Source organism: Pelophylax lessonae, assembly GCF_965119305.1.
Source record: "Pelophylax lessonae genome assembly, chromosome: 10".
Taxonomy (NCBI): domain Eukaryota; kingdom Metazoa; phylum Chordata; class Amphibia; order Anura; family Ranidae; genus Pelophylax; species Pelophylax lessonae.
Genome location: NC_138777.1, coordinates 169,265,055 through 169,285,273, shown reverse-complemented (window position 1 = coordinate 169,285,273; position 20,219 = coordinate 169,265,055).

Sequence of the window (20,219 nt, the reverse complement as noted above, 5' to 3'; positions counted from 1 at the left end):
GACTCCTTTTACAAGCAGTGGGAGGGGACTCCCAACCCCCCGCCATTCATGGTTTTTTCAGACTCTCCTGTCCCACCGGGTAACCCGAGACTGTAGCTGGTGGTTCCGTCAGCTGACCATAGAGCTGATTGGAAACCAGAATAGCTTCAACCATCTCTATGGCCTAAGATATCAGAAGCTAGGAGGATTTCATGACTTCAGTTTTGCCAGGTATAAACAGCGCCATTGGGAAAGCATCTTATCACACCAATCCTGGTGTGGTCAGATGTTTTAAAGGTAGAGGAGAGATCTAGAGTCTAATAGACCCCTATCTTTTCAAGAAAGAGTCTTTGCTTATTGCTATCATGGGGGATTCCAAATTCCCTTTTTCATCCAGGCCGGCCACAGTCCTGCCATTTAGGAGCCTGATCAACTGCCCTCACTGCTGTCATCCTTATCAAATTGTTATCGGTGGTAGGAAAGCTCTGCTCCCGTTGTCCTTCTGGAGCTGTCCTGCCGCTGATGTCCACCAGTTGCCTCCCAGGGCCCATGCGGAGCTGTCCTGTTGTCGATGTCCCCTCCTGCCTTCTGGGGTCCGGCAGGAATCTGGAGGAGGGGGATTTCAAAGGGAGAGGGAGCTAAGAAAAGGAGTATAAAGGGGTGGGGGGGGGGGTGAAGACAGGAATGTAAGGGGGGGCGAGGACAGGAACGTAAGGAGGGAGGGGGAGGTTTGAGGACAGGTAAGTAAAGGATGAGGAAAGGAATGTAAAGGGGGACTGAGGGCAGGGATGTACAGGGAGGGGGCAGGAATGTGAAGGAGGAGGGGGTAATATAAAGGGGGCTGAGGACAGAATGTGAAGGAGGAGGGTGATTTTAAGGGGGTTGAGGGCAGGAATGTGAAGGGGGAGGGGGTGTGAAGAAAGCAATGTGAGGGGGGGGATATAAAGGGGGAAGAGAGCAGGAATGTGATGGGGAGGTGAGATTAAGGGGGAGTAATGTGAAGGGGGGCTGTGATGTAGAGGGGGATTGTGATGTGCAGGGGGAGGCTGAGAACATTGTTGTGATGTGAAGGATCTGAGGCTAGGTTTATATCACTGCTACCTATGTTCTGCATGTAGGCTGTTTTAGATGCAGAAACGCAGACAAAGCAGTCCCTGACCCTCTTTTTTTAAATTGCACTGCACCAAGCTGGTTTGGCGGTCACAAAAATGTGCAGCGTTCGCCTGATGCTTCAAGGTGCCATTAGGAATCAAACATGCGATTCAGACCCCTGCTGGAAGAAAATATTTGTGATTGGACCTCCGTGAATTTTAATTCAATACCCCTGATATACACTATAGTTTGTAGACGCTATAACTTTTGTGCAAACCAATAAATATATGCTTATAGAGATTTTTTTTATCAAAGACATCTAGCTAAATACATTTTGGCCTAAATGTATGACAAAAATTTAGTTTATTGGATATTTATTGGATATTTTTGTGTTCTGCATATAGGCTGTTTTCAAAGCAGAAACGCAGACAAAGCAGTCCCTGACCCTCTTTTTTTTAAATTGCATTGCACCAAGCTGGTTTGGCGGTCACAAAAATGTGCAGTGTTTGCCCGATGCTTCAAGGTGACATTAGGAATCAAACATGCGATTCAGACCCCTGCTGGAAGAAAATATTAGTTACTGGACCTCCGTGAATTTTAATTCAATACCCTAATATACACTATAGTTTGTAGGCGCAAACCAATAAATATACGCTTATAGAGATTTTTTTATCAAAAGACATCTAGCTAAATACATTTTGGCCTAAATGTATGACAAACATTTCATTTATTGAATATTTTTTATAAGAAAAAGTAGCAAATGTAATTTTTTCTCAAAATTTTCGATCTTTTTTTCGTTATTATTGTAAAAAATAAAAACCGATCAAATACCACCAAAAGAAAGCCCTATTTGTGGGGAAAAAAAGGACATAAATTTAGTTTGGGTACAGCATTGCATGACTGCGCAATTAGCAGCTAGTCACGCAGTGCCAAATTGCAAAAAATGGCCTGATCATTAAGGGGGTAAAACCCTTAAGTAGTTACAGAGCATAATCTTATAAATGGGTGTAAATGTATTCAAAATCTTGTTTCTGTGTATAGTTTATAATTATCTATGTGTGTGGGGTTGGCTTTTTTGATCCTTTTACCTTATTCCTGCTTAAATACAATACATTATTTGCAGTAATGATTAATATGCAGGTACCCAGGGAAAATATAGAAAGTGTTAGAACCTCGGTCATGATTTTACTGCTGTTTGTGCCCCATGCAAGGGCCAGTCACACCACAATGTTGTGCGTTGCAACACATATGTTGTGTCAAACTGCCCTTTGAATCTGAATAGACTGAACTGCACAGCAACGCACATGAAAATATGACAATCTGCATTTTATTGATGCACAATCCATGCTTTGGGTGCCATTCACAATGAGTAGCATGACAGCACAACTGTGCTAAACATGGACAGAGCAGAAAAAGCTTAACCTAACCTTTTTTTTAATGCTACTGAAAAAGTCTTACTTTTTTATCTTTTACTCACTTCATTAAAGAGGTGCTCAAGTTTGCCCCCAAAAAATGAAAAAGTCAGCAGCTAAAATACTGTAGTTGCTACCTTTAATATACGGAGACTTATCTATCCAGGGATTAGGTACTGGCATTCTTCAATTGGCTTTGGGTCCAGGTGCTGGCATCCTAAGTAAGGGAAAGCGTCAGTGCAGCCAGTTAATGGTCCCGCAGCCTTCCGAAACCTGTGATGTGTCCCAGAAGGCTATATGTGGACGGGGGGGGGGGGGGGGGGGGTGGTGCGTTTGGGGCTAGGAAATTTGCTTGGATTGCTGTGGTGATCCAACTGGAAGTGGGAGCAAGTACCTGTCAAAATGCGGGGGGTTGCAAACCTTTTGGGCGAAGTTCCACTTTAGCTTTTCATTTGAAGGAGAGAAATCGAAGGTCAAAAAGCTCTGGTGCAAAATATTACACAATTTTTACTCAAATCCAGCAATGGAGACTGCCATTAGCCAGTTCCTAGGACAGGTCCCTGTTTCAGTGCATAGTCATGGATAGAAGAGCCATATGGCACACAAAAGAGCCCATTTAAGTGAATAACTATTGAGCCCATTAACCTTTTATCTTCATTTTTATACAGACATCAAAGTTGCCAACATTTAAAAAAAAATTTCCAGGGACACTTTGCAGCACAGCTATCAATTACCTACCACACCCACTTCCCTGAAGCTCCTCCCTCTCCACATAATTAATCTCCGCCTTCTTATCATCAGATTATAGGGTCTACTCAATAAAGAGGGAATTACAAATTGAAAGTGTGCAAACAAAGTATGCAAACAAAGCCTAAAAAAGGGTGAAAACTGTATTTTGTTGTCAGTTGTCTTTTATTGTCAGTTGTCTATACCAGTGGTCCTCAACTCCGATCCTCAGGGCCCACTAACAGGCCAGGTTTGCAAGATAACTAAATTACATCACAGGTGATCTCATTTGCTGCTCAGTGAATGCAGTATTCTAGTCTGCATCTCCCCAACGTAATACTTAAAACCTGGCCTGTTAGTGGGCCCCGAGGACCAGAGTTGAGGACCGCTGGTCTATACCACACAGTGGTTCACCCCCCCCCCCCATTCCCATTAATAGTGCAAAGAATCCCACCCTGGGAAATGCCATGCAACTATCACGGGGGGGGTGGGGGTTTGGTTGTGGCTGCAAAGAGGCTGCAGAAGATCAGCAGCTGGGACATGGAACAGACCCCCTCCCCCTTAAAAAAACAAAAAGGGGGGGGTACGAAGTCTGTAATGCAATGGTGCACATTGGAGACATCAGACGGTAATCTATGGAGAGACAGCCAGATGTGATATCAAAGGAAGGGGGATCTTTTAAAGTCTGCTGAAAATCAGGGATGCAGGGATGCAGGGATGCCCCCCCCCCCCCACTCCCCCACAAAAAAAAAAAAAAATCTGAGACGTGTCAGCTCCATGCAATGCAATGGCAGCCCGGCTCAATCCATCCATACAGGGTATATAGGAGAGATCTATATGTAGGGAGGGGGGGGGGGCTGTGCACGGGATAATCCCCCATACATCATCCACTGTGCCAATGCACCATTCTCTATGACCTTGTGGGCTACTTACTGGCCCCTGGAAGCAGCAAAAGCAGCAGATCATCCTGGGGCCATGGAGCTCAGAGGCGGGCTGGTGCGTCAGCTTATAACAGAGGGGGGGGGTGCGGCAGCTCTATTGTGCCCGCGTGGGATCTCCCTCTGGCTAGCAGGTGTCTTCCATGTATACAGTGGAGACAGGAGGGGCCTCCGACCTGCGGAGCTAATCGGCTTCAGTGTACAATGATGTGATTTGCTTGTACACTAAAGAGAGAAGCTGATTAGCTGCTTGGGTCAGAGGCCCCTCCCCTCTCAACTGTACACAAGGAAGTGACCTGCTAGCCAGGGGGAGTTCCCGCGGCCATGTTTTCACAGCCGGAAACTTCGGCTGTTACGGTGACCTGACAGGTCGCCCAGAGACCACTGGGTCAAAGCCAATTTCCTGTGATTTTTCCCGGGACATGGGTGTGAAAACCGGGACAGTCCCAGGAAAAAAATCGGGACTGTTGGCAGCTATGAGACACATGTATTCCATCCATAGGTTATAGAGAGGTTTTGGGTATAACATAACAAAAATATGTTTTACTCATCTGTGAAATCCATTTCTTGGAGTACAATACAGGACACAGGTGTATTCTTAGATGACTGGGCTAGATGTTGCTACCAGATCTACATAGAGACAATGACAGTCCGCATGGCAGGTCCCACTAGAGCAAAAGAAGCCTTAAGCTGGGATTTTCCTTAATAAATATGATTTTCATAACAGGAACAATAAGGGATCTGTTAAGGCAGGCAAAAGCAGAATCCATAGAAGATACTGCATTTTTTTTTTAATATATAAAACTACACTTCCCCTGGATATTGGCAAGAAAAGTGTTTTTGAGGTATAAAAATCTTTTCAGGACATGACCAGCCAGCGCATGAAGCTCCTCTAACACATTGTGCATAGGAAGGGTCTTGAGGGGCTTAGGAGGGTTTTTGGAGTCCAAACTGGTAACTTTTGGTCAGATGGAATCTGGAGGCTCCAGTTTTAAACAGGAGCACACCCCATCCACCAACAGAGAAATGTTATCTCTGAATCTTGGAGAGAAGAAAAATGTTCCCTCTTCACTTTTTTCTGATAATAAAACCTCCTATTCTCTGTCCTGTAGTAGGGCAGGAGCCAAAATAAGTCAGAGAGAGAGTGAGGCAGAGAAACTGAAGGAAGTCTCATGCAGCCCACTGTGGCTAGGGGTTTCCAACATGGCAGTGAGTTTTCACAATAAAATCCACCAAGAGGTGGAAAATTCCTCTCTGCTCAAACAGGAGGAATGGGAAGCTCCTAATGGGATTGAAGAAGAAAAATAAAGGCAGAAGAGGAATAAATGCCTCCACTGTCCAAAGAAGAGTCATTAGTGGGAGAAATAATGCCTTCCTTCATGAACCTGAAAACAGAAGTTTTGCCTGAATGCCCCTTACATTCATCTTCCATTTTTTTGTCTAAGCTCCTCAGGGTACTCCCTATATATAGATATTATATATACACACACACACACACATACACACTCACGCGCACACATACACACACACATATATTAATCAGCGATAACTTTATGACCACCTACCTAATATTGAGTAGGCCCCCCTTCTGCCACCAAAACAGCTAGTCACCAACACAAACTCGGTGTGTTCTACAAACTATTCTTAAACCATTTTTGCAGAATAGCAGGGTGCATTATCCTGCTTAAAAGAGGCCACTGCCAGCAGGGAACACCATTTCCATGAAGGGGTGTACTTGGTCATCCGCAATGTGTAAGCCGTAATTCTCAAGTAACTTTCACATGAATGGTAGGACCCAAGGTTTCTCAGCAGAACTTTGCATAAAGCATTACACTGCCTTTGCCATCTTGCCTTCTTCCCATACTGCATCTTGGTCCCATCTCTTCCCCAGGTAAGTTACATACAAGCACTCGGCAATCCACTTGATGAACAAAAAAAAGAAAAAAGGGATTCACACCTTCTTTCATTGGTCTGTGGTCCAGGTCGGATGCACACATGCCCTCTCTAGGCACTTTGGGCTGTGGACAGGACAGGGGTCAGCATGGACACACTGACTGGTCTGAGGGTACGCAGCCCCATACACAACAAACTGCAGTGCCCAATTATTACTGCTTTCAACTTAATGGACAACATATTTAAATGCTGCTAAAGATATCCCACTAACTTTCATATTCCACTGTAATGGGAATTACTGTTATTCACTTAAAGTGTTACTAAACCCAGGACCCTGGATTTACTATATCTGATCTCCCACAGTACACAGAACATGGAAATGCAATAGTTTTAGCAAATATAAACTTCTAAATACCTTTTCTCATGAACAGTAAATAGTATCGTGTGACTTCTGTCAGTGTCTGCTTAAAGCTTGTAGGAGGAGTTTTATCCTCCTGTGATTGTCCTATAAGGCTGCAGGAACCCTGACCTTCTGTCTGGACAGTGCCGATTGGTCCTGTGATAATCACATGCACTCTGCCAAGAAAAAAAAAATCTCTCTAAATACACACCAAACTCTGCATATGCATCTTATCCCCTAGCCTCTGTTCTATCAGGAGATGGTTTGTGGACATTGGAAGAAGGGGCGGAACAGAGAAGACAGGCTTAAACAGCCTTTTTACATAATGCAGGGGATTAACCACTTAGGTTTCACAGCGAGTATAAGAAGCATACTTTACTCATACCTCCCAACTTTTGAACTTGAGAATGAGGGACATTTTAGGGAGATAGTGACCTGTGGTGCGTTGAGGCAAAATGTGGGTGTGGACAAACATGGTAGTGGGAGAGGCTTAAGGATCATGGTTAAACAAAACCTTTAAAGTATGCTTTGATTGCTGTGCCACAAGCTGGAGTCTCAGGGATACGTATAAACCTCAACACAACCATTTACAAAATACTTCCAATACATGTGTTTTTTTAAGAGGATTATGAAGGACCCTCGGATGGAACCAATAATAAGTACTGCAGTTCGTGTAGCACATAGTAGCAAATGCTGGTCTAACAGTGGGAGTGGCTTAAAGTGGGATGAATAAACAGAAGCTGAGCCTAGTTGCTGTATACAGTGCAGCATTGCTTGAACAAGTGAACATAAGAAGGAAAGTGTACATATGCTGCAGCCGCAATGCTTTGCTTCATTGCAGCAGCAGGAATGATATCCTCTGATGCATTGGCAGGCAGTACTGCCCACAGCCCATTCAAGTGAATGGGATGGTCTACAAAGCACTACCTTTTCAAATTGTACCACACCAAACAGCATAGTAGGGGAGTGGGGGATGGTGGCTGCAAACACACTGCCATTAATAATGAATGGCACCTGCGTGCCTCTCGCAAGGGCAGCACGGGTGCATGCACTGCGGGAAATGCTCACGGAATGCGCCTTTTCTACACCGTGTTCCAGTGTGAACCAACCCTTAGGAAGAGAGCTTTGAGAGAGGGAAAGGTTACTTTGGTATATGGAAGAAAGGAAGGAAGAATCACTATAGTACAGAGAAGGCAGGAAGGATCACTAGGGTACATGGAAGGCAGGAAGGATCACTTGGGTACAAGAAAGAAAGGAAGCATCACTTGGGTACAAGAAAGAAAGGAAGCATCACTAGGGTACATGAAAGAAAGGAAGGATCGATCACTATGGTACATGAAAGGCAGGAAGGATTACTATAGTACATGGAAAAAAGGATCACTGTGATTCATGGAAGGCAGGAATGCTCACTATAGCACATGGAAGGCAGGAGGGATCACTATGGCACATGTACATGAAAGGCAGGAAGGAAGAATCATTTAGGTACATGGAAGGCAGGAAGGATCACTATGACACATGGATGGCAGAAAGGTTTACTATGGCACATGGAAGGCAGGAAGGATTACTATGGCACATGGAAGGCAAAAAAAAATCACTATGGCACATGGAAAGCAGGAAGGAAGGATCACTATGGCACATGGAAGGAAGGATTATATGGCATATTGAAGGCAGGGAGAATCACTACGGCACATGGGAGGAAGGAGAGATAACTATGGCTCATTGAAGGCAAAAACACTACGGCACATGGAAGGCAGGAACACTATGGCACATGGAAGGAGGAGAGAGTTTACTCACCTGAGGCTCAGGGGGAAATCATGTCTCCCTGGCTGGCTGCTTTAAAGTTCCTGCCCACTCAACCCGTACACAGGCACAGCATTGGCTGCATGCCAGGGGTTGTGGGTGGGCACAGAGGGAAATGGGGAGGAAGTAGAGAACTAGCCTCCCTTCTCAGTTTTTACAGGATGTAGAGCTGGTGGGTGGGTGAGCGGGGCTGTGCTGGCTGACAATTGAGCGAGTGTTGGCCTCCGCAGCTGCAGTACAGAGCGGCGTGCACCTAACAGGGGGATTATTGGAGTCAAGTGTCGGAAATTTTTCAGCAACATCCACACATGTAGGACACCCAACATTAGAGGTGATTTATTCTTCCAAAGCACACTGGTACGATTATTCCAATGTTTCTTTTCTCTCTCAGCTTTTATCCATCATTTAGCTAACGTGACCCCAATGCTGATGGAGAGGGGCAGGGGAGGGTCAAACAAGGATGCTATGCAGACGACTGACATTTATCAACTGATTATGCCAGTGGTTATTAGGACACCGGCAGCTAGAAGGTTGTAATGGTGTACAATGAAAACTTGTGGCATTGTGTACAGTCACTAAAAGGCAGGTTTCATCCACACACCGGTTTGTATACACATTTTGGACTGGCTGTCATGCTGACTTTGTTCAGTATCCAACCCAGACGTTCTAGGAACTCTACTATCTGGAGGACATTTTGGCTTGAAGCCGATCGATCTATTATTAATAGATCGTTCAGATATCCTATTATAGATATCCCTCGGGATCTTAGAACAGCCAATACTGGAGCTAGGATCTTTGTGAACACTCTTGGAGCCGTGGCTAACCCAAAGGGCAGGGCCACAAACTGAAAGTGATGGTTTTCTAGTGCAAAGCGTAGAAATCTTTGATGAGCCTGGAATATAGGCACGTGAAGATATGCATCCTTGAGGTCTATGGATGCCAGAAATTCTTCTCTCTGCAGGGAGGCTATGACGGAACGAAATGGTCTCCACACAAAGTAGAGCTGCACGATTCTGGCCAAAATGAGAATCACGGGGGCGTGGCTGAACTGCCGATGTGAGCAGACGTGTCTCGAGTCGGCTCCGCTATCCTGCCTGAAATTATCCTGTTGATCGGACCCTAGAGCCCGCTGACAGTACCTAGTCGACCCGTACTGCTGCTCCTTACATCCCGGTGGCTGTTTGGTGATCCTCACTGCCGCACTCCGCCATGACGAGGAGGAAAGACGACAGCACAGCCGCAGCCAGGCAAATCCAAGATGGCGCCGGCCCGCTCCCGCAGCGTGCAGCTCGTGAGAAGCCTCCGCCGACTGCCATCGCTAAGCTGGGAAAGTTTGCCAGGGACCCTGCTAAGCACAAGCCAGCATCTCCTCCTCCGGCTCCCGCCCCGTCCTCCAGGAATCCTCCATCTCCGCCTGTGGCTGCGATGTCCCCACACGAGGCTGTCCAGGCCGGATCTCCTTCTGGGCACACAGTGAGTACTCGGCTGGAGGGTGCAGAGGGAGCAGCTCCGCTGGACAATATCCCCCAGGCCATCCCCACTATACAGGATGTCCTGACGGCTATACACACTTATGGGGCCTCACTATCTGAGTTGTCTGTGGAAGTCAAGAGTATGAAGGAGGGCCTGCTGCATATCAGGCAAGATATGCAAAAGATGAGAGAGCGGACCACAGCCTTGGAGGGTCGAGTGAGCGCTGTTGAGGATGATTTACCCCCCCTGATCCAAGATGTGCGCATGAACTCTTCTGGGGTCTCTGAAGCGATGAATAGGCTGGAGGACATGGAAAACCGGCTGCGTCGCAGTAATCTGCGCCTGGTGGGCATCCCTGAGAAAGCGGAGGGTAAAACTCCGGTGGAATTTATAGAGCACTGGTTAATATCTACTTTTGGGAAAGATAATCTCTCCCCGTTTTTCTCTGTGGAGCGGGCACATAGGGTGCCTTTCAGGGCCCCTCCACCAGGTGGCCCTGACAGACCATTCCTACTGAAGCTGTTTCATTATAGAGATAGAGATATCATTCTGAGACTTGCCCGGCAACAGCCTCGCATGGAAATTCAAGGTGCTAAAATCTCCATTTATCCTGATTTTTCTGCAGCTCTGCAGAAGCAGAGGGCGCGCTTTACCGAAGTTAAAAAACGTCTGCGCGCCATCCCCTTGGTATATTCCATGATGTATCCGGCCAAGCTGCGTGTGGTGGCGAACGGGACTGTGCAATTCTTCGAGAGCCCCATATCTGCCACAAATTGGCTGGACCGCCAGGAGCGGCAGCTCAGAGCTGCGGCGGAGTGATCATCCTCAGAAGGAGCAAGGGTCTTTCTATGGTGTACGGGTCCACTTATTCTCCTGTTGAGAGCCACGGAGCCGTGCACTGGTCAGAGATTATGGTTCAACTGCTGTCCCGCTTTCCTGAGCCCGTGGAAGGGAAGAACCGGGTCTCTATGTTTGTGCAAGTTCGGGCCCTCTTCTACTACCCCCTCGCCCATGTTGGGCTGGATAACTGTTCCCTGCGGGGCTTGGGTGACTGTGGCCTCCCCGGCTACTGTTCACCGCGTTTTTTTTGTACCTGTTCTTCGTTCTATGTTTTTTGGTTTTTGTTTTTTTGTCTGTTTTTTTTTACCGGTGATGTGCTCCATGGAACTTTACCTACGCGCTCTGTTTCCAGTGCTACCTATACAGACATTTATGCCCCTTGGCCTTCCCTGCGATTCCTGAGTATCGGATTTCTCCTATGGACTCCTCCTCACTGTTTGCTTGTAGGCTTGTCCTACCATCTTACTGCATTGCCTAACTACCATGGCGACCATTGATGACTCTCTGCTATCCTGGAATGTACGGGGACTGGGGGATGCGAGTAAACGCACTGCTGTGATGACCCTGTTGTCGCACCAGGGTCCTGCGCTGGTGTGTCTGCAGGAAACCCACCTTACTCCAGAATCCTCTAGTGGACTCCGCTCTAGGCGGTTTCCGACCCAGTTTCATTCATATCACAGCCAATACTCTAGGGGTGTCTCAATTTTACTCTCCGCATCTATCAAATTTGAATTGCGGGACTCATTGGTGGACTCTCAGGGCAGATTTATTTTTTTGGTTGGGGTATGGAATGCATTTGAGTGTATTGTTGCTAATGTATATATACCGCCTCCCTTCTCCTTTGAGGTGCTAGAGTGCCTGTCTCGGTTTGTTGGGAAACACTCCCAGGTGCCGGTGCTAGTGTTGGGTGATTTTAATAACGTGCTGGACCCGACTTTGGATGTTTATAAGAAGTACTGCCCCGGGGGTTCCAGGAGGCCCACTCCGTTTGCCCGATTTATGGGGGAGCTGGGCCTGGTGGATCTCTGGCGCAGTTTGCACCCGCTCGATGCTGGTTTCTCCTGTCACTCACTGTCACACTCATCCCTATCCCGTATTGACCTTGCCTTTGGCTCGGGTCTTACCCATGCCCTTTCCCCGGTAGTTACCTATTTAGCCAGGGGATTGTCAGATCACTCCCCGCTTCAGCTCCGACTCAGGTTTCCGGGGAGTAGATTGCCCACGCACTGGAAGTTGAATCCATTCTGGCTTTCATTGTTCCCGGACCACGCAGCTTTTACTACCCAACTGACGCACTTTTTTACTGAGAACAGGCACTCTGCAGCTCCGGGGATTGTATGGGACACTATGAAAGCATATTTACGTGGGCTGTGCATCAAAGAGGTATCGTCTATTAAATCTAATAGTAGGCGCTGGGAGAAAGAGGCGGGTGAGGCGGTGCTTCAAGCCGAGCGTGACTATTTGGCTTCCCCCACGGCGGCCTCGGAGGGCCGTTGGTTGGAGGCTCAACGATTCTATCGCTCTGTGCAACAGCAACAGGCAGACCACAAGCGCTTCTTCACCTCCCAGGCTTACTTCGAGGAGGGGGAGAAGACGGGTCACATGCTTGCCCTGATTTCTAGAGCACAACGCCCTCCATCCATAATACACAGGTTGGTTCTCTCTGCAAATCGGGAGGTCACGGACACTGCGGAAGTCTTGCAGGGATTTAGGTCATTCTTTGAGGATCTGTACTCCTCCAAGGTGTCCTATGACCCGGAGGACCTACAGGCCTTCCTTGGGGACCTTCAGCTACCAAAGGTGTCTGCCCGAGATAGGGCAATGCTGGATTCTCCTATCCGGTTGGAGGAACTGCAGGAGGCTTTGGCTTCTTCCCCTAATTCTAAGGCCCCGGGGACGGATGGGATACCTTTGGAGATGTATAAAACTTTTGGAGGGGTCCTCTTGCCCGAGCTGCTTACTGTCCTACAGGCCTCTTATGAGACGGGGGAGCTCCCGCGCTCCATGTATGAGGCAGTGGTAGTTGTTCTCCTGAACCCCGGGAAGGATCCGACTCGACCGGAATCGTATAGACCAATCTCTCTATTACCCACTGATTTGAAATTGCTGGCTAAAGTGCTAGCCACTCGCTTGTCGAAAGTTATTGCCAAATTGGTGCATGGTGACCAATCCGGCTTTATACCGGGTCGGTCCACAGCTACCAATATACGTAGATTATATCTGAATATGCAGATTCCCCCGGATAACTGTGGCCAGAGAGCTATACTATCACTCGACGCTGCTAAAGCATTTGATAGCGTGGAGTGGCAGTACCTGTGGGCGGCCCTGGAGGGCTTTGGCCTGGGACCCTCCTTTATCAAATGGATAAAAATCCTCTATGCTGCACCTACGGCGTGTCTCCGCGTCAATAATTCGCTTTCTCAATCGTTTCCGCTACGCAGGGGCACTAGGCAGGGGTGTCCATTGTCCCCCTTGCTGTTTGCCCTGGCGGTGGAACCCCTGGCAGCGGCGGTGAGGGCTGCCCCGGATGTTGTGGGCTTCCGACGGGGAGACCAGGAAGACAAAATTGCATTGTACGCTGACGACGAGCTTTTATTTTTGGGCGACGCTTCGGGCTCGCTGCTCGCTTTAATGCGCCTGATTCATAGATTCGGATCCCTTTCGGGTTTCCAGATAAATTGGGATAAATCTGTCTTGCTGCCGCTTGACCCCCTGGAGGTGGCATTGCCTCCGGTTGCGTCGCAGATTGGGGTGGTGACCCAGTTCCGCTATTTGGGAGTGGTGATCCACCCTGACCTGGGGCAGTATATTAAGCTCAATATTCTCCCCTTGTTGCATAGGTTTCGTGATAAGTTGACTTGCTGGATCAGGTTGCCTCTGTCAGTGGTTGGCAGATGTAATCTGGTCAAGATGATTTGGAATCCACAGCTTTTATATGTTTTGCATAATGCACCGATATGGGTCCCCCTGCATATTTTCAAGATGTTTAACACGGTTTACCGAGCACTCATTTGGTGGAAACAGTCCGCCAGGATTCGTCTGGAAACTTTGCAGGAGGCCAAAGATGGTTTGGCCGTTCCGAATCCCTTCTATTACTTTTTGTCATCTCAACTACAACATGTGACGGGATGGCTGCTGGATGATGCGAGTGATCCTGTCAGACGGATCCTTGGGACTCGTCTGGCTGGTGGGACGCTTGTCGAGGCGCTGGAGTCGGGCACCCTGCGAGGTTCGCCTGGCTGTCCCACTCTCGCGCTTCTTGACAGGGTATGGCAGAGGGCTAAAACACATTTTTCCTATGCTGGATTCTCCGAGTACTCCCGTATCCTGAATAACGCTAACTACCCCCAGTTGAATAAATTGCGGACCTCTCTGAGGTGGGGAGACTATGGCATCCGCTTCATTTACCAATTGTACAGGGGGGATGTGCTTAGGGACTTCCAGTCTCTCCGCACCGAATTTGGATTACCTAACTCCCTCTTCTTTCAATATTTGCAGCTGCGTCATGCCATTGATGCTCAGTCTAAGGTCTCCCCCTGGGGTTTGTGCCGGCCCGCTGTCCTCCTGAGTCTGGTTAACTCCACAAGCAAGAAAGGGCAGATTTCCTCACTATATACGGCCTTTATGGGACAGATATCGAGGGCTATGACATTTAAGTGCAGGGAATCCTGGGCTGAGGACGTGGGTTCCATATCCGCCGAGGAATGGACCGGCATCCTGGATAATGTACCCAGGGTCTCGCTATCTTCCTCACAGAGACTCACCCAATTGTTTATACTACACCGCACTTACCGGACCCCGCAGCGCTTGCACAGTTGGCGGAGGAGGGATACTCCCCTCTGCCCTCGGTGCAAAGTTCATACGGGCGATCTGTTGCACATGCTGTGGCGCTGTCCGAAGTTGCATCGCTATTGGCATGGGATAATACGCTCTATTAACGATGTTTGGAAATTGACGTTGTCTGTGGAACCCAAATTGTGTATCCTGGGATGGTTGGATGAGGAACTCTACCCCCCCGAGATACACGTTGCAATCCTCAGAGTACTTTTTACTGCTAGAAAGCTGATAGCCCGCAGATGGATCTCTGCTCAGGCTCCTACACATGAAGCCTGGGTTGAGGAGGTTAAGGTGCTCTTGAACAGGGAACATCTCACTTATAAACACAGAGGGAATGTCATGAAATTTGAGCGCATATGGGGCCCGTGGTTGGATGTCCCGGGTCTAGCCCCACTTCACCTGGTGTCTAATAGGATTATGGGTGGGGTTCGACGACCTCCGATATAAGGTGGCTGCGACCCTGAGGGTTTCTCTCTGGGTCTACACCGGGGGGCTCCTCGAACTGTCTACCACATTTTCCTTGCGGCTGGTACTTGGGGGCTCCCCGTAACATACGTGCGTGGAGTAACTCACCGGAATGTTAGTGTATTGTTAAGTGTTCTGTCAGTGACGGGGGGCGTCTTCTCCTAGAAGTCTGTGCTTTATATGAGACGCTTAAAGTATAAGAGTGTCGATACTTCACTGCAATTTCTTGCTTGATAATGTACTACCGTACTGTGATGCCCGTGGCGGCGGGTCCCCTGCTGCCGTATGACTATAATAACAAAAAAAAATTGGGATAACTTTACTTTTACGTTTTTTTTTTTTATTAATTAAAGTCTATTAATTGCGTTTGAAAGACTGCTGCGCAAATACAGTGTGACATAAAATATTACAACAATCGCCATTTTATTCTGTAGGGTCTCTGCTAAAAAAATATATAAAATGTTTGGGGGTTCTAAGTACTTTTCTAGCAAAAAAAAATGATTTTAACTTGCAAGCAGCAAGTGTCAGAAAAAGGTCTAGTCTTTAAGAGGTTAAACTTCCTTTCTCCCTGGCAGAGGGAAGGAAAAGATACAATGTAATCATTTTGTTTATAGTTACTGGGAGACTTAATGCTGATAGGCGTTTGTTTGCGGGAGGCTTTTTTTTTTTTTTTTTTGTCACAGCTGTTCTCTCTGCAGCTATGCAAAGAATCGAGCATATGTCAGGTTTAGATCGTCAGGGGGGGTGAATCGAGATCGCGATTTTCATACGATTAATCGTGCAGCTCTAACACAAAGTACGAACGTTCAGAAACTGGCTTCGAGTTTTGAGATCCAAAATAGGTCTCACATCCCCACTTGGTTTGGGGATTATGAACAGCTTTGAGTAAAAACCCCTGAACGTTTCATTCTCCGGAGCCTCCATTATCACTCTTTGAGCCCTCAATGCCAGAAAGAGACCTTTTTAGGGAATCGGTCGGTATACTTGACCTATAAACTGAGGATACGGAACACTCGAAATTCCAGTTTGTACCCCTGCAAAATGGTGGAGATAACCCAGTTGTCTTGGATCGATTCCACCCAAACCTTTGAGAACTGCAGCAGCTTTCACCCCCACCCAAGTGAGTGGGGGCGACCCTTCACAGAGTAGGCTTAGAGGAAGACTTGTTTGATCTCTGGGCCCAGGGCTATTTCTGACCCTGCCCTGAAGGCTTGGTTCTGGACCCAGATGGTTGAGGCCGTCGCCCCTGTCTGGAATTAGAAGCACTGGTAGTATGAGTGCTGGGGATCTTAAAAGGACGCTTGCTCCTCCTTTTCGCAGGTAGCAACGTACTCTCCCCCCCCCCTCTCTTTTGGATATACTTATCCAGATCATCACCGAAAAGGGTTTTCTCCCTGAAAAGGGAAGCCAGCCAGTAACTATTTACAGGTCCCTCTCAAAAAATTTGCATATTGTGATAAAGTTCAATTTTTTCTGTAATGTACTGATAAACATTAGACTTTCATATATTTTAGATTCATTACACACAACTGAAGTAGTGCAAGCCTTTTATTGTTTTAATATTGATGATTTTGGCATACAGCTCATGAAAAACCAAAATTCCTCTCTCAAAAAATTAGCATATTTCATCCGACCAATAAAAAAAAAAAAAGTGTTTTTAATACAAAAAAAGTCAACCTTCAAATAATTATGTTCAGTTATGCACTCAATACTTGGTCGGAAATCCTTTTGCAGAAATGACTGCTTCAATGCGGCGTGGCATGGAGGCAATCAGCCTGTGGCACTGCTGAGGTGTTATGGAGGCCCAGGATGCTTCGATAGCGGCCTTGAGCTCATCCAGAGTGTTGGGTCTTGCGTCTCTCAACTTTCTCTTCACAACATCCCACAGATTCTCTATGGGGTTCAGGTCAGGAGAGTTGGCAGGCCTATTGAGCACAGTAATACCATGGTCTGTAAACCATTTACCAGTGGTTTTGGCACTGTGAGCAGGTGTAAGGGCGTGCTGAAAAATGAAATCATCTCCATAAAGCTTTTCAGCAGATGGAAGCATGAAGTGCTCCAAAATCTCCTGATAGCTAGCTGCATTGACCCTGCCCTTGATAAAAACACAGTGGACCAACACCAGCAGCTGACATGGCACCCCAGACCATCACTGACTGTGGGTACTTGACACTGGACTTCAGGCATTTTGGCATTTCCCTCTCCCCAGTCTTCCTCCAGACTCTGGCACCTTAATTTCCGAATGACATGCAAAATTTGCTTTCATCCAAAAAAAGTACTTTGGACCACTGAGCAACAGTCCAGTGCTGCTTCTCTGTAGCCCAGGTCAGGAGCTTCTGCCGCTGTTTCTGGTTCAAAAGTGGCTTGACCTGGAGAATGCGGCACCTGTAGCCCATTTCCTGCACACGCCTGTACACGGTGGCTCTAGATGTTTCTACTCCAGACTCGGTCCACTGCTTCCGCAGGTCCCCCAAGGTCTGGAATCAGTCCTTCTCCACAATCTTCCTCAGGGTCCGGTCACCTCTTCTCGTTGTGCAGCGTTTTCTGCCACACTTTTTCCTTCCCACAGACTTCCCACTGAGGTGCCTTGATACAGCACTCTGGGAACAGCTTATTCGTTCAGAAATTTCTTTCTGTGTCTTACCCTCTTGCTTAAGGGTGTCAATGATGGCCTTCTGGACAGCAGTCAGGTCGGCAGTCTTACCCATGATTGCGGTTTTGAGTAATGAACCAGGCTGGGAGTTTTTAAAAGCCTCAGGAATCTTTTGCAGGTGTTTAGAGTTAATTAATCGATTCAGATGATTAGGTTAATAGCTCATTTAGAGAACCTTTTCATGATATGCTAATTGTTTGAGATAGGAATTTTGGGTTTTCATGAGCTGTATGCCAAAATCATCAATATTAAAACAATAAAAGGCTTGCACTACTTCAGTTGTGTGTAATGAATCTAAAATATATGAAAGTCTAATGTTTATCAGTACATTACAGAAAATAATGAACTTTATCACAATATGCTAATTTTTTGAGAGGGACCTGTACATGGTAATTCCGCAGACCAGCTCTTTAACCAAAGGATTCTGCGCATATGCACTGTCATCAGAGAAACTCGTGACATTTGCCTTATGGAGTCCGTAAGAGCATTCACTGCGAAACAAAGTGCGAGGTAGATCTGGCAGATCTTCCACAGACTCTTCTTGAGAAGGAACGGTCTTGGACACTCGCTTCATATGGTCTTTTAAAAAGACTGACAAACTCCTATGACCGCTACTGCTGGCTGTATCGCAGATCCTGCAACCTGCAAAGGGGGCTTTCAAAAAAGATTCAAACTTCTTATCTGCTGGATCTTTAAAAACCTGGGCATTATCCACAGGGCAGGTTAAACTCTTGTTAACCAAAGAAAATGGCAGCATCCACAGCGTGTATAGTACATTTCTTAGTAAGCTTTTTCCTCCATAGGATACACTAGTGAAAACCTTAGGAACAAAAAATCCTATTAGGATGGTCCCAATCATTATAAATTTCTTGCTCCACAAGCTGATGTATGGGAAATGTCTGAGGACTATGAGGAGAGCGCAATGAACCTAGAGAGGAAAAGGAGACTTCAGCCGTCTCTAAGGGAGGAAATGTGTCCAGACCGGACCATTTCAATAGAGACTGAACCTACAATCTCTGGGTTTTAGAGGCTGACAGAGACTCCTCTGACCCCGACTCCCCAGAAGTGAAAACCTCAGCTTGACCTTCTATAGCAGAGGTCTTCAAACTATGGCCCTCCAGTTGTTTAGGAACTACAATTCCCATCATGCTTAGTCATGTTTGTGCATGTCAGAGTTTTACAATGCCTCATGGGATGTGCCGTCGTTTGAGGATCCCTGTTCTATAGGGTCATCACCAGCTACTTCTTCCACATCCTCTGCCCAATCCTGAACTGAAATCAGGGGGTGGCTCAGGTGAGGGGGATCTATCATGTTTCTTCCCGCTTTGTGATGCTGCAACCATGTCAGCAATCTTCCCTAAAGGCTGGCTAATGCCGATGCCAAATTGTTCTTAGTGACGTAGGTTGCAGCAGAAGCACCTGGGGTAGCTACTATGAAGAACAACCATAATGGCTCAGATTGGCTGGTCACCTCTGGCTGTTCAGGGGGAGTAGACACAGAGGAAACACGGACTGACAATGGCATCACAGTGCCCCTTCCAACTGTGCCCCCCCTAGCCCTCTTTGGGGCAGACATTGCTTTATAGCAAGACAAAACTTGAGGTACTAACTTCAGTGTACCCAAGGCTTGTGCCAAGCCTATACAGCTTATCACACACAGCACTGATTATCCAAAGATACAGGATCGGTTTGTGCCAGTAACATACACCCACAGTGACTCACGCAGGCCAGCTACTGCTGCTCTGTGTCTCCTTCAGCCTCAGCAGAGGCTAGCGCGTTGGAATCAGTTCCTTCTAAATCATGACCATTTATGCTGTAATGCGCAGGCGTGGTGTCCACGTGCATGCCAATTGCGTTCAAACATGCCCTCCATGCGGTGTACGCCTGTATTTAGAGGTGAAGATTTTCATGCGTGAATAGGCCTTCGCCACAGATGCTATCAAGGGAGGAGACGAACATGCGGGTGCTTATGCAATAGGGGGAAAACAGCAAACACATGGGGTGAGAGCAGCTTAGGCTGAATTATGTTGGTCACAGCTGATACCTTTCAGGTGATCAGCCCAGGGCAAGAAAAGAGTGTGATAAAAATAGGCAAAGAAAAAATGTTTAAACAAACTTTGCATCATCCCACAAATGCACAAGCTCATATAATCACAATTGATATAAATGGTAAGTTTAATCCCCAAGGAAAAGCCAGAGCTTTCAACAAGATGTATTTTGCATAGCTTAACATCCACAGTCTCATGCGCACATTAGTTTATCACAGCTGATACCTTTCAGGTAATCAGCCCAGGGTGAAATCAGTGTGTCAGAAAAACAAACACAGAAATAATGCTTAACAAGATGTATTTTGCCTAGGCTTAACATCCATAGTCTCAAGCAGAGACTCACATGGCACTCAGTATCTGTAAATATTTTATGCACTGTTCCCTTTAAAAAGATAACAATCTGCAATTATGCCAGCAATTTTTACCTTCAAGGTTTGCTGTTTGTGTAAATATTTTAAATTGGACTCACCAGTCCTGCTGCAGGATTTTGTATGAAACAGGAATCCAATCTTCATCCATTATAGCGAGCTTTGTCTTGGCAACCTTCAAGGACTGGGTCCCCTTGTTTTAGAGGGGCCACGGCCTTGGACCTTTAGAGCACCCTGCACGGAGTGCCTTTGGGGTTTGGTATTCCAAGGGTCCGGATCCCAGGGTCCAGTGGCT